Below are 12,481 nucleotides of genomic sequence, written 5' to 3' on the forward strand. Positions count from 1 at the left end.
TGTCGGACTGGATGAGAGACCTACTACAATATGGACATTAATATTTTTTGGAGAAAGGATTTTGATTATACTGTGATTTTTTGCACATTGGGATTAGCACTTTTGCACTTTGATATCATGTGTTTTTATTTACTAATGGCCCGAACCTGCATCTGAGGAGCGATATGCATTGTATGAAATCTATGTGGATATGATTATAGATACACATATCAGGGATGTGAGCATACTTATCTGGTAAAATGCATGAGAATTGTATAGTAATTTAAATGGTAGGATGTGATAATATACATACCTAAACCAGTATTGGGTGTTGTCTAGCACTTAAATGGGTGGAGTGGTTGAATGTGGGTGAGGTCATGTGACCAGGTAATCACCCTTATCACCTTTGGGTGACATGCGTAATGTCAGAGTGAACCTGATGAAGCAGTAGCGAAACGCGTTGTTCACCAAATAAACTACCAGCAAAGATACCAGTGTGCGGTGATTTATCTTTCATTTACGTGGCCAACTTTATTTTCATTTGTTTTAGTTTATTCAACCTTTGTAAACATGTGTGTAAGGAAATAGGACAGAATAGTGCTGAAAGATGTTAATCGTTCATGAATATCACCTTATAGTACAATGTAATAATGCATGAAAACAAGTCATTTTGGAAAATGGTGGCCATATTGAATTCTGAGCAAAAATTGACGTGGCCCCATGTTTTAATTTCTTCCAATAGGGCTTCTGGTCAGTAATCCAGAGAGAAAAGTGCGGTAGGACGAAAGGCCTAATTTTCCCAGCTGATGACCTGTCTAATTGTATCTGCTGCCTCCTTCATCCTTTTGAACGGGCTACCGCTCAGCGCAACAGTATTCTCTAATGTTGCAGGCAGCATTTTCGACAAATCAAAAGCAGAATATTGCTCAAATTCCATGATATTCCCTGACTGCACATGCAAAATATTCAAATTCCATGACTGGAAAAACCTCTGTTGAATTCCAAGACCTCTAATGATATTCCAGGACGGGTGGGAACTCTGATATAAATGCATGGAAAAGTAACTAATTAGAAAAGCTATTAATAGTGGATAGGTACTTTTGGGCTGTGTTGGAACAACTACTTACAGAAAAAAGAGGCCTGATAAGTTATAACCATCCGGCCCTCTTGTTGTTTACACCCTTCTAGTTGATTTGGCAGGCCACGGCATCCCCGAAGATTCTGCCAACAACATTCCAGGTAATCCGCTTCAGGTTCTGGCCTCCAATTATGGATAGAGAAGATATCTAAAAGGCACAGAGTAGACACTTACGATTAACATTTCTAAGCATTCAAATAAATACATGTTTTTTATGGACGACTGTCCTATAGGAACTTATTGGCTCCATGCAAATAAAAAACACTCACGATTTGTTGCCTCGTCTTTAAGAAGAGTTTCCAAGCTGTCTACTTCCTGCAGATCCTCCAGAGGAAACTCAACGTTGCAGCTGGCAATCTCTGCTAAAGAGGACTGGTCTCCACTTGACGGCGTGCCAAGAAGTCGAGTTTGGCCAAAATCTGGTCGTTTTGATGCACTATTTTCTGGAGGAGCTTCAGCCTCTGGACCTCAAAAGCTATTGAAAAACATAACATTTCTAGGTGTGATCAACAGAAACACTAAATGGAATATTGATTATTGTAATTTCGATGGAGTGTTTATAATACCATATTGTGTTTTACACGATACCACGATACCATATTATGTTTTACAGTTTAAGTCAGTGTTTCCCAACCAGGGGTACGTGTACCAGTAGGGGTACGCAAGCACACTGCAGGGGGTACGTGGAAAAATGAAAATTTAACAAATATATGGAGCTTAGTTACAATGGGATGGAGAAAGTGATATACAAACCCCAACTCTGATGAAGTTGGGACGTTTGGTAAACAGTGAATAAAATCAAAATGCTATCATTTTCAAAACATTCAATCTATTCATTAGATGGAGAATAGTGAAAAGACAACATATTAAGTGTTAAAACCGAGAAAAAATATTGTTTTGGGGGACATATGTACTCATTTCTAATTTGATAAATCCAACACGTCTCAAAAGAGTTGGGACGGGGATCAGTGAAATTTAGTAAACATCCAAATAAGATAAAACAACAAAGAAGAACATTTCAAAATGAATTGTACTGACGGACAATATAGGTGTCCAGGTATAAGATCACGCAGAATTAAAGATGCAAAGGGAATAATAGAGCTCTTCAGCGTTGACGTCAACTTGTATGCGGCGTTTGGACTACCGGTTCCATGGCGATTTTTTACATTGCAAAACGCCATAGAGATTCAGGTTTGGCAAAAATATAAGTTGCACGGCAACAACGAACATTAGCGTGTCCCCGCATCCCTTTCTCATTAGTGGAACGGATCGTATCATCATGTTGGTGTATTCACATGTTAAATCATGACGATTATAATTCAATATTGCTAACCCCTTTCTGATCATTAAAACTTCCGAACTACATACTTTCCTTTGGTTGCCATGGGTACAACCTTCCGCACGTACATGCCGTTAGATACAGGCGCCGCTTCTGTAGTCGCCAAAAGCTTCCGGGTTTAGCATATGGACGCAACATCGTATTTATGTCGAAGTTTGACACAAAATGATCAACCATGTCATACCTACAGCCTATTTTTAACACCCTCGACAGTTTGCGGGGGTTCGCTAAGCGCGTGCTTGCACTCGGAGCTTATTTGAAATTTACCCCAATTCATTCCCAATGGAGGCCGGAAGCCGATAGGAACCAGGAAGTCCTTAAATGCTAACATGAAAGACTACAATCTACTACATGCTTCCGCGTTACTGAAGAACTCTATTACCATAGTTATTACATACATTTTTGAATTCCCTTTGATTTACCACGATTGAGTGTATATAAGACATATTTTTGTTAATGAAATCATTGTATAGGTTCATGACATCATGAAATATATATTGGCTGTAGTCTCACTCTAGCACTCCAGGAATTAGAGCTATTGAAAATTAACCATATTAAGAATGCTTAATGCATGGAAATGATACAGGGGTGTAACATTCTCCTAAGCACCTGAGCTCACTTGAAATAGACCCAGAAGACATGGGACTGTAGTGGGGTCGTAATAGGCTCAGTCATTTCAAATTGATGTTAAAGTTTGGTTTTCACTTCCAAGTTGAAGTTTAGGGTCTATAGAACAATTTGAGTTCGAGTGTCAAACACACAGATAACAAAATGGCCTGTGGGGGGCGCTCTAAAATATATAAACTGCTATAACTTTTGATTAGTTAAACCATATTTAACATATGAGGTATGTATGGATTCAGCATGACGAGGAGAAACCGGTGGGCTAAATAGTTGGTTACCAGATTAAAGACACACTATGTAATAAACACACTTTTAGCCCATGGACAGCTAAATCCGGGCTTTTTAAAGATAAAGGGTGGAAATGTCCTCCAAGTTGCAATGAAACATAATTTATTGTTACAAGTTATTGTAAATAAAGCCTGGGTTATCACTTAACTTGATTTGTTCAGAATATCCCTGAAGCACACAGATACTTAGGATACATATACACAAATATAGCTGCATAAAGCCTTTCTGATATTTAGCACCCAACTTGCAACTTTGAGTTTATGAATTTAGGATCATGAGTACCAGCTTTTTTCAATCAAGCCATCATTTTATTCACAACTTAAACACTTTATATCTGGAAGAAAGTAAATCAATAATAATAATAATAATAATAATAATAATAATAATAATAATAATAATAATAATAATAATAATAGGCCTAGTAATAATGATGATGATGATGATAAATACTATGGGGAACATAATTTTTTCCTGCATTCAAAAAGTAAACAGAAGACCATAGGGTTAACATTTATTCCAATACTCCACTCTACAATAGCTATGACAGAGAACAGATGCAAAACCAGTCAGTGGTCAGTCTTAGAAATTGTATGTGCACTTGCACAGATATGTGCACTTTAACTCTGCCTTCATGCACTTGCACCGAGATCTGGCAGGTCTATTTGTACAAGTAGGCCTACTAGTACAGCTGCACTTCACCTCTAGTTGGACAACATCTTTGGCAACTGCATGTTTGGTAGTATAGTCCAAATCTGGGAACTGTTCATTTGTTACCAGATTGGCAGGCATTTCTGGCAAATGCAGATAATAAGAACGGTTTTCATTCCTGTCAACTAGGCTACGCTGGTGACATATGGACAGTTCCCAGAGCAGATGATTGTGTCTACCATGTATGAAATAGTCTTAGTATTATTACTATGCTTGCCAAAGGCCTCTGCTTGTCCCCAGCAAGCATACTAATTGTTCTCCAACAGTTTATTTAGTATGCTTGCGAGAAAGCATATTAATTGTTCATCAACAGTTTATTATTATTCTACATTTTTCCATTCACCGCGGCATATGGGAATCGCCATTCATTAGTACGGCGGCTTTGAATCGTTGCAGCGTTCGAGATAGAGACACGGTTCGAGTGCCAAAACGAACGGCTCGAAAAGGGCTCAGGGTGGAGTATTTTTCGCTGGCCTATCCCCTTTCATTCGTTCACCAGACTTGTTTTTCCTCAGTTTTCTCTCCGTTTTCCCCCTCATTGAAATGAATGGTAGATTGGTCAAGATGATGATGTCACAAACTGTGGCAGAGTGAGAGGTGACCTGTCCTGGGGTTTTTAATTAGGTATCAACTAGGTAAAGGCATTGTCAGAGAGGTATTGGCTCTGAATACAAACTGTGTGAAGATCATAAGCCAACTCTTAAAAATGTTTCAAAGAGAGCAGTTTTAAAATCCCTATGATGTGACCCCATTCACTTACAAAAAAATGTGTGAACAGCTCAGAGCATAGGCCGGAATATGTCAATTTTTTGACTGAACCATTTGGCCAAGAAAAGTGATCTCAGCTTTGACATGAAGAGCAGGTTTGTGCCATTTTTGTGTCTGACAACGTGCAAAACTTATGGAGATATGACAGTGTAAAAATAAGGCTGCACATATTACTCAGCTATTGACTGCCAAACTGTCACCTTTAGAATCTTCAGTCATACACACACACACATGCAGCCTTGTAGAACTTTAGACCTCTGCTGTCACCTGGGCAACCGTGGCCTAATAGCTGTGCCCACTCTATACAGTAAGTGGCAGTGGCCTACTGGGTAGGGTGTTGGTCTGTCAGAGGGTTGCAGGTTCGAATCCCACCCTTACCTCTCCCTACCCACCCATTGCTGAAAGGCACCTGAAGCATCTCCATACATGCACACACACACACACACACACATCTTACATCGGTCCTGAGCCACATATGGCCTCACACACTAAAGGACTCTTGTTGAAACAAATTTGTTAATCATTAATCATTATCCCCCTTGTAGCCTATTCATAGGGAAATGTTTTTATTATTATTATTATTATTATTATCATTAGGCCTACCTCCGCCACATAATGATGTGATTGAGTTTGCCTTCGTTGTCTTTGTTCATTACTGGGTGCACGGCTTAACTTACCACTAGAGGTCGCAAAATCTTTAATTATTTACCAGACATTGCCAACACAGAAGGAAACTCGCCACTCACGGGACTTGGCAGTTAACCAGTTGATCAGGCACCACGAAAGCTCAAAAGAAACGGTTGTTCTTCCCTACCTTTTTCACCAAGTCAATATTAGGCAGTGCTCTGCTCTGCTCCTTGATATTCATTTTCTCCTCATAAGGACGACTGGAATTCGCCAGAATTTAATCCACAATGCTTGGCATTTTGCATAGCTCTCTAGCGTTCTTGCAAGATAGCCCTAACGAAAAGTAGGCAACTTCAACTTTTGATTTGGGAGATTAAAAAGGATAAGGACGTGCCACTAGCCTATTAAGACTTTATTCGGAACACTAGGTTTACAAGAATATGTAGCCTACACAAAACTGGAGTACACCGCAATGAATAGCTTCCCCACTGGTTACCACGACGAAACTTCTCAGTCAAATTAATAACATATCCGCATTTCGAAATGAAATCAACTACTGTAGCCTACTGACATGGGGTTCACCCAATCACAAGTCGGAGCTCCAGTCTCCGGTCCCTCCCACCTCCTCTCTATTCTCCATTCACTCCCAGTGAGGCTCAGTCTCAAAATCAAAAAAATTTCACAGCAATAGCCAATGACCGTTTCGCATTTTGCCATTGAAAAAGCATGCAATCCCACATGCCATTGAAGTCCATTGAGACTCGACTCGCTTGCGTTGTCATGAGCGGGGAAAAAAACTTGTGCGAGCCTCGGGATCTTATTACAGATTGGTTTCATCTCTTAAGTTGAGCACATGCATTTTCTATGGAGCTGGGTCTGAAATAGCAATGTTATTAAGTCGTGTAAAGCATTAGTTTACATACTATTCTCCGTGATTTTGGACAGGAGGCGGCGCCTCCCTTGTACTCAAAGAGGAATCGCCTCTGGTTAAGATGTTCTCACTCATCTGTAGAGTTAAATACAGTGCTGAATGGTATAAATGGGTTTTAAACAGCATGAAAAGCCACTCATGCATTATATTTTGAAGGGAGATCTTCGATTACTGCCACATAGTAAGGTCAAATTGCATTCTCTACTATGTTTTAACAGTTTGGCTCCATCATAAGGTCCAGCAGGTGATAAAATGGTGGGTTTTTGGCCAAGACCTGTCACACTGTAAGCACTACAGAAAGGAAAACATTGCAAAACATGACAAGGAATACACCCACCATTTAAGCTGGTGAAATCATGTCCAAGATAGGAATTAACACTGTTTTTTATATAAAAGCATCTCATCGGTTAATGTATTTAACTGTTAAGTGTCTTTTGTTTTGTTTTTAGTCTTCCTTTTTGCTGCCATTTATTGTCCCCGTCCCAACTCTTTTGAGACGTGTTGGATTTATCAAATTAGAAATGAGTACATATGTCCCCCAAAACAATATTTTTTCTCAGTTTTAACACTTAATATGTTGTCTTTTCACTATTCTCCATCTAATGAATAGATTGAATGTTTTGAAAATGATAGCATTTTGATTTTATTCACTGTTTACCAAACGTCCCAACTTCATCGGAGTTGGGGTTTGTAGAACTTGACTTAGGGGGTACTCATGGCACAACGAAAAGCCTTAGGGGTACACAAGACATAAAAGGTTGGGAAACACTGGTTTAAGTCATTACTATTATTCTTTTAAGTATTCTTTGGGGCTTTTTGGCCTTTATTATTACAGGACAGTGTGAGAGTAGACAGGATCTGATTGGGAGAGAGAGATGGGGCAGGGCCAGGAAATGACCCCGACCGTACTCGAAACCGAGGTCCATTTAAGTATGCCATTATTTTTCTGCACTATCCTATCTGCACATGCGCACCATGCAAGGCTGCACGATCCGGAAGTGGAGCATTGTCACCCTTCGTTTCGCTACCTGTAAGGACCCTGAAAGTCTATCTATGAATAAAGCAAATCTTACAGACTGGCTTTCAGCGAAACAACGGTAACAGATCAGCTTTTAGCGAAACGAAGGGCGACATTGCTCCACGAATCCGGATTGAGCAGCCTTTCGTGGTGCGCATGTGCAGATAGGATAGTGTAGCAAAATAATGGTGTACTTACAGTCCCTATGGGCAATGTAAGCGCAAATGTGGGGGGCTTAGTGTGCTGCGCCACAGTACCCCCAAGTCATTACTATTATTATTGTATTCATTGTGTATGTGGGCCAATGGTAGTACATGATTAAATCAAACACACCATGGGGCAGATTTGGCTCAGGCCAGAGTTTGCAATCCCTGAGTGACCTAGTAGGCCTAAATAACCCTTTTATGTGTCAGGCATTGCTCACCAGAGAAGGAGGCATCATGGGGCATTTCTTCATGGCATGGGCTGGACCTCAGCAGTTCAGGCAGTGGTGGGAGGATGGGTGCTGGAGCTGGGACATGCCTGCACCATGGCCATGGAGAGAAATTCGACATGTTAGTATTTGGAAATATAATGAAATGCTGCATAATGCAAGTGTATTCAGTTCATTTAGTATAGCACTGATTCTTGAGAAAGTGGCTAAAACAGGTTGTAATGTTGACAGAAAAAAACAAAGTGAATTACAAAATTATATGGTATATCCTCGTAGACTAAGGTCTTGGCTTTTCGGAAATGCACAAGGCCAATCTCCCCATTATGTATTTTTTTCAGAAATCAGGCTTTTCTCCGATCATACCTTGTTTTTTGTCAACACCGTCAGACACAATTAAAAGTTATTAAAATTGTATTGATTTGGTTGCATATGTATCTGGAGTTTTTAAGTGATTATGTGTATTTTTTGGTTCACACATATGCCTTTAAATGTTGAAAATTCACTTTTGTTCTATTTTAATACTGTTTCATGTGTTCTAATTTTAAAATATGTGTAACAGTGGCACGTTTACAGTTAATTCAATTCAACTCAGCTCTTGCACGACTACGCCACCTAGGGTGGGGGAAGACAACCTAGGAGTGAAATTACCCCCCCAATTAGTAAACCAGGACACAGGTTCGGAGCACTCTTAGGCAAGGGTCAAGTTCGTGTTTTATTTTCTTTTCACAGATATGATAGTAATACAAATCAATAAAATATACATGCAGGTCAGTGAAGTCGGGTAAGTTCAAATGTACAACGTACAGTGGTGATGCATAGGGGACAACTGGTAATACATTACGGAATACAACATGGATGAATGGTATAAGACAATATTGCACAAATTCCCTATTATCTCACTGGCGAGCAGTTACAAAACCGCCAGTGGCCACATACACACACTACACGTACACACGCACGGCACCTGTGCGAGAGAGGAGGGAGGCTACACTTAACCATACGAAACGCCCCAGTATGGGGGGAGACGGGGCAATGGTGTCACTCTTAAAGGGGCTAGGCTTAGGCTAACCACTAGCAGCACGGTTGAAAAGGGATAGTTAAAGACTAGGGAAAAGGCCACACAAAATAAACACACACACAATAAAGTACTCACACAAAATAAAAAGAAAACACACATCTACTACTGCTACTAAGCACAGCAAAATAGTAATAGTCACCCAAGTGCACACAGCAATGGAAAAGTGAGGGAATCCACCACCCGAAGACCGGTGCGCTATGTAATGGCAACTCCATACCTATCCAGGGAGGAGAGAAGAGAGAGACACTTAATGGCGAGAATGACACGTGCTAATGTATTACACAATTTGCATACACAGTGATGACTAGATGCAACTTAACTTTCGTGTAGCAAGAGAGAGGGGAGAACTACACCGCCGTAGGTTGACGGGAGGGGGTGTACACTTGTCTCCGGTGCCGTGCCTAGATGACAATCACACACGCACACAGACGCACCGAACACACACACGCACACTCAACACACACAGGTAGTAACCAGCCCTGCGCAATGCGCCGCGAGGAGGCTGATGTCCCAAGAAATGGGCCAGAAAACAACAAACCAACACAAATGAAAATAATTAAACCAAACGAAAGTGAGGTCACAAGAAAACTAGACAAATAAACAGTGGGCCCAAAACAGGACGAGCAGATGGAGCCAGTTCGGAACTGGCGCAGAGTGTGACGGCAGCAAAACAGCAACCTCCGAGGAGTGTAGCTAGCAATCCCCCTGTAACAGACAGGTACCCATTACTCACTAGCCTGAGGTAATTGGTGACAGCGACAATCAAGAGGAAGAAATGAATACTTACAGCGTCAGAGAGGCACCGCTAACCTGATCATAGATCCGTGGTTCGGAACAATCGCAATTTGGACCACACACTGAGGAAAGTGAGGGTAGATTTAGTGACTAAGGTCATCGTTACCATCGAAGCAACAACATCAACGTAGCATATGCCAGCTTACCATCCACTGACTGCAGTCAGATACACAGGGGCCAACCCCTTTGGCTACTCCAAGGCCGGCGTAAGCACCACGAATCAGGCCTGCCACAGGGCACAGATGATGGGGCGACACACCAACCAAAGAGAGGCAACACCGGTGCAGTATAGGCAGCGCGAAGTGAAAGCCAGTTCACAGCAGAGTGCGGTTCCACGCCAAAAGTGGCTAGAAGTGGAATACAGTCACAGAATTAGGTCCGTAATTCAGACAATAGGGCGATCGGACACATCATTAAGTATGAATGAGAAATGCCTACCTGAAGGTACAGAATCTACCGGATAATGATCACGGCTAGCAGCAGCTCACACGCCGGCCGGCGCTCCCAAAACAACAGCTGAGAGGAAAGAGGCCCACGTCACGTCCCAGAGCTAAATTTATCAACATAAGAGTCCCTACACTCACAGTTCAGCCAACCGCGGAAAGGGGCCAGGAACCAATTGGAATCAGTCAGGTGGGAGGGGCACAACCCAATCTGTCACATTCCACCCCCCCCATCTTGTGTCGACGCCCCGACGACAGCCGGCATGCGTAAAGAACAGTCAGTCGCCGAAGTGGCTGAACCAGCTTCGGCCCTCGAGGGTGAAGACAGTACTTCAATGGACTGGATGACAGACCTCGGGAGGTGGTGCACATTGGGGTGCTGTCCCGCTGTAGGGCGGGACGTACGCCGCTGAACTGCTGAAGCTATCCCCGAATCAGCATTGCGGTCTACTGCACCGGAAGACGACGTCAAAACTGGGGGAGAAGACCCATGCGCTGGGTGAGCGACAGCGGTTGATGGGTCCTGTTCCACAACATGTGGCGGAGACCCAGATGGTGGAAGGGTACCCATAATCGGTGGAGGGTCCCGAAGCACCAGTACGAGTTGCTCCTCCTCCTGTGGCTGCTTGTCCAGAGGAGCAGCAGAATGCAAAGCCGTGGCCTCCGGCAACGGTGCGCCATAAGCCAAGGGGAACTGTGGCTTCAACTGATCACGATGGACATTACGGGTTTTCTGCAGATTGTGTACCGGTGCGATGGTGTAAACCGCCCCGTTTTCCGTGGGTGCTCGGAGTACCTGGTACGAATCCGAGCTCCAGTGATCTTGGATCTTATGTCGGCCCCTCACACTATGGTCCCTCATGTAGACCAGCTGGCCTTCCCGTAGGGGAACCTCCTGAACCCGACAGTCATGACGGTCCTTCCGTCGATTTGCTGCAGCCACTAGCCGGTCACGAACCCCTTGAAAGGCCAATCTCAGTCTGGTTTGATGTTCGAGAATCCAGTTCTGAACTGTCCCTGGCACCGGATCGGGGACCCTACCCAAGAGGAAGTCGATAGGGAGGGTGGGTTCTCTTCCAAACATAAGAAAGTACGGAGACTCTCCTGTGGTGGGATGAGGAGTGGTGTTGTAGCAGTACACCACCTGCGGGAGACATGATGCCCAGTCATGTTTCCGAGTGGTGGGTATGGTCCGGAGCAGGTTGTGGAGGGTCCTATTGAACCGCTCACATTGTCCGTTGCCCGCAGGGTGATACGGGGTGGTTCTGGATTTCGCAACACCGTAGAGCTCGCAAAGCTGCCGAATAAGACCATTCTCAAAAGACCTCCCTTGGTCAGAATGGATGCGACTTGGCACACCGAACCGATAAAACCACTCATGCAGTAGCACCTGCGCCACGGTTTGTGCACGTTGGTCACGGGTGGGCACAGCTTGGGTGTACTTGCTGAACACGTCGGTGATGACCAGTACGTTTTCCACCCCATTCGATGTTGGGTGGAAATCTGGGTGAAATCAATTGCCACAACTTCGTTGGGCCGGGAAGCAAGGAGGTGACCCATGAAGCTGTGAGAAGCCGGACCGGAATCTTTAGCCACCTGGCATCGTTCACATTTCCGACACCATTCCTGGATGTCGGCCAGCAGACCGGGCCAGAAACAGCGCAGCCGCACCAACTCAAAGGTGCGCTCCACTCCTTGGTGTCCGTGATCTTGATGAAGCTGCTGTAGGGTCTCTGTTTGGAGGGCAGAGGGCAAAAGAACCTGGAGGAATTCTTCTTTTCCATCTGGCCTAAAAACACGACGATATAGGACACCCTCCCGTTCTACCAGGCGAGACCAGTGCTGCACAAAGCCCATCACTCGTTTCGAAGCCACAAGTCTCTCCTTTGGCGTGGGCCGGGTACCCCGCCGCCAAAACACCAGCAAAGACCCCAACGCTGGGTCAGCTTCTTGAAGGGTCCGAATCTCCTGGGCGGACTGTTGTGGGAACACCGACATGGAGCACTGAGTCGCCGGCTCCGATGACAACGCCTGGGCCAGCTGCAAGTCAGTGGGTACAACGGAGCCCAGCAACACATATTCCCCCAAACTGGCTCCAGACATATACTGTCTGGATAGGGCGTCAGCGTTCTTATTGCTGCGGCCCGACCGGTACTTGATCTCAAAGTCGAAGGCGGCCAACTGGGCCGCCCACCGGTGTTCGGTGGCCCCCAACTTGGCGGAATGCAAGTAGCTCAAGGGGTTGTTGTCAGTAAAGACCACGCATCGCTGGCCAAGGAGGTATTCTCTGAACTTCTCAGTCATGGCCCACT

The sequence above is a fragment of the Engraulis encrasicolus genome, chromosome 8 (genome assembly GCF_034702125.1).
Source record: "Engraulis encrasicolus isolate BLACKSEA-1 chromosome 8, IST_EnEncr_1.0, whole genome shotgun sequence".
Taxonomy (NCBI): domain Eukaryota; kingdom Metazoa; phylum Chordata; class Actinopteri; order Clupeiformes; family Engraulidae; genus Engraulis; species Engraulis encrasicolus.